This window comes from Corapipo altera, unplaced genomic scaffold (assembly GCF_003945725.1).
Source record: "Corapipo altera isolate COAL_440 unplaced genomic scaffold, ASM394572v1 81, whole genome shotgun sequence".
In the NCBI taxonomy this organism is placed as follows: domain Eukaryota; kingdom Metazoa; phylum Chordata; class Aves; order Passeriformes; family Pipridae; genus Corapipo; species Corapipo altera.
The window spans coordinates 73,706-77,266 of NW_020884987.1; the positions used below are offsets into that span (position 1 = coordinate 73,706).

The 3,561-nt window shown below is 37.7% G+C and overlaps 1 non-coding gene across 1 annotated transcript; it reads left to right on the forward strand.

Annotated features, from left to right (window-relative positions):
- Window positions 1-250: 250 nt before the first annotated feature.
- TRNAQ-CUG lies at window positions 251-322 on the forward strand. The gene has a single exon. It is a non-coding gene; the product is annotated as a tRNA-Gln (tRNA).
- Window positions 323-3,561: the final 3,239 nt, after the last annotated feature.

The following is a 3,561-nucleotide window of genomic DNA, read 5'->3' on the forward strand; positions in this document are numbered from 1 at the left end:
TCTCTAATTCTTTGACCAGGATGCAAAACCTTTTTAAAAACTGTTAGTTACTCTGCAATGCTCTTTTACCTCATGATCTTGCAGGATTCAGTCTCCTATAGGTAAGCAACTATAGAAATAACTTATTCCTTTGGTACTTCTGTGCTTTCTAGAAACATGTAGAAGAGAGCAAAAAAACCCAGCTCATTTTGATGACTTGTCATAAAGTACCCCGTGTTATTATTTTTTCTATTTAATTCTGAAAGGGGGTTCCCTGGTGGTCTAGTGGTTAGGATGCAGCACTCTGACCGCCGCAGCCCGGGTTCGATTCCCAGTCAGGGAACTCCTCCGGGCAGATGGAGCTCATCAGCCCTGTAAGGCCATCCATCTAAGAGGAGGTCACTCTAAACAAACCTACGTCCTGAGGACCTCGCTGCCACCGTCCGAGCTCGCTCGGCCCTGGCAGATGAACCTTAGGATTAAAGGGTGGGCTCAGTTCAGCGCACACTGTGTCTTACCAAAAAAATCCACTGCGCAGGCTAGAAGGGTAAAGACCTTTCCCAAATCTTCATTCACGAAGACTGGCCATGAATGAATGAATTTTATTCTGAAGAATAAGAAAAATCCTATTAATTTCACCACAAAAAGGATTATTATTTGTAAGGTTTCGCTGTTGGTGGTAAAAAGTTATGAGGCTTCAGTAGTTTCACTCCTCCCCTGATTCTGAAGGTGTCAGATCTGCTACAGCTCATGAAATCAAGGGAAAGAGAATCTCGAAGTGACAGTTTGCATTAGAACCAGATGATAACTCTTAGCAGCACATATTTTGTTTTAAGAAAGCATTTTACAGGGTTTGTCATAACGATCTTTTGAAGTCTTTATGGTCGTTGATGTTCTTTTGGAAAGCGGGATTGAAATCCAGATGGGAGCTTTACGGAACAGCAGCTACAGGTTTCTTGGAATCGACCTCCCTCAACAGCAAAGAAGTGTTCACAGGGTTCCCAGACATTTTTTGGGTTTGTAAAGGAGGCAACTTGCATTGAGTGAGTTGTGAGGGGGCAAATGTTAATCTCATTTTATCTAGAGTTTCACTCAGGAAATTATTTCTCTTTTTTTGGCAGTTGGCAGTGCCAAACAGATATGAGTGACTAATGGTGAAGGTCGTTTGCTGAACGTTGATCCTTTCTGAAGGAGATGTTCATTTCTAATCTGCCACAGATGGAATTAGGAAAATTTTGTACAGCAGACAGAATTTTAAGAAACAATAGATCTTTCTTTTTGTAAAGGGGTTTTTCCCTTTTTTTTGGTAATTGTAAATGTACAGTCAGAAACACATTTTCTCAAACTTAAATATAAGCACAGGTAATGAATTAATACAATGGCTTGAGTGTCAATGAATTCAATCTTTGGTTATACTGATTTATTTGGAGAAAGCATCATCCTCACCTCAGTCTACTTTACTTCTTTCTTGATAAGAAGAAAAGAACCTTTATACAGATACGATCATTATTAAAATTTTTCTAGTGAAATTTTTACAACTGTACCTTCACATAAATTTCCAGTTGGATTTCAGCAAACTCTTAAAATCATTCTAATTTCTTCCGTTAAAGGCTGGCTTGAAAATACAATTTGTCAACAGTCAAAAAACCGAGTATGACAAATCTAACGTAATATTGGTAAGTCCAAGTGTCATATTTTATCCCCAGCCAGCAACTAAACATAAACAGAAAATAAAATACAGCAGAAAAGACCTGAGGATTAATTGGATCTCAATTTGTGGTTTCCCACTGTCCTTTCCTCAGAATGGGTTCCACTGTTATAAGCTAACTCACAAGCACACAAAATTTGACAGAGCACTATTTTCCATGGCTTATACTTCTGTGGAACTATTGAAACAGGAACATATTATCCCATGGGAAAGATATTATCGAAGATTAGAAAAATGCCTCAGAAGAAAGCAGTAAAGGCTGCTGTGTTTTACCAGTAACCTCTGTTGATAAAGTTGCTCATCCTTTGTAACTGTGAAATAGAAAAATACCCTTTGAGACTGTGTAACACCTTAAAATTTCCCAAACACTGAAACAAAACCACCAATATGAACACAATTTTCCAACCATTACATGCAAAAAAAAAAAAGATTGAGGAAACCAATTCTATATTGTCTTGATACAGTTCATCCTATGAGTCCTATTTTAGATGGCTCATAAAATTTAGTATTATATGTCATAAGTATTTAATATTATAATACATTTACTTTTATCGTAAATACACCCTTAAATATTTCTTTAGGAATGTAATGTCACTAATGTTCCTGAAATGAAATTCAGAGTTTAAAAAAAAAAAGCATTATGGATATTTGAAAAACACCATTGTTTGCACACTTCCAGTGACTCAGAAAGAAATCCTGTGTGAATAGAAGCTGACTCCATAGGATTGGGATTTTAGCCTGAGAGAATGAAAGAAACAAAGAAAATGTGGAACTTTGGGTACCTCAGCTTGTTCTAGTATCTATTTCTGGATTCCTGGTTCTTAAAAGCAGAGAATTTTACTTGGAACATTCCAGCTTCCACCTGGATTTTAAGTATAAATTTTCTCTTTCATCATCTGTAGGATTTCACAAATCCTGACAACTCATCCCGTAATTAACAATTGGATCTCACTTGCCTTGTGCTTTTTTGGCTTTGCTGAGTTGACAGCTTTTGAACTGGCTCTGCAGGGCAGCTCCAGGCTCCAGGGGAGAGAACACAGACAAAGGAAAAAAAATAACTGAACAAGCAAAATAAGAATCAGGTGGGAGAAACACAGCAGTGAGAGCAAGAGCATGGGAGAAAGAAAAATAAGCTCTTCAATCAAATCAGGCGGCTTCCAGGTTCACTTTTCTTCACAGTAGAGGACAGAAAGCACTTCATGGTGCAAACATCCACAAGTGGATTTAAAATGAGTGATAAAGCTTCCTCTTCCATAGAAGTTATAAATTCCCTTCATCCCTGTAATAGCTACATTGCTATTTATATAAATGCTCTAAGTAGTAAAGTGCAAGTTTGAAAGAAGCAGCCTGGTGCATATTTTGATGAGGTGGGGACTGGAAAAATTGAATGCCATGAACTCCCAGCAGCTAATTCCAATTCCAACTAGATCCTAGCTCTCATTAAAATACAAACTGACAAAATAATTCAGTGCTGCTGTGACACAACGAGATTGAGGTTGAGAGTGTTAAAATGGCTGCAGGACCCTACCAGTAACATTTACAATTAAATCTAAAGGAAGATTTTTTTGGGGGAAAGTGTCTTTTTCTTTGGAAAAAAAAGGCAGAAAAACATGTCAGAGGAGAAAAAGTTCCATTGCTAAACAAACTCTCAAATCCAAAAGACAAAGAAAGGAGCTGACAACCCTCCTCTTCATCAGTATTTCACTCTCTGGTCACCCACCACACACCACTGAGTTGGTTTCAGTCCCTGCCTTGTTCTAGTGGAATTTTAGTCTGCACCTGGAGCAAGTCACCACAGAATACCTAATTCCAGTCTTTCCTCTTGATATCATCTTATTAGACAGAAAAATTTGAATATTTATTGGAGAAATAAG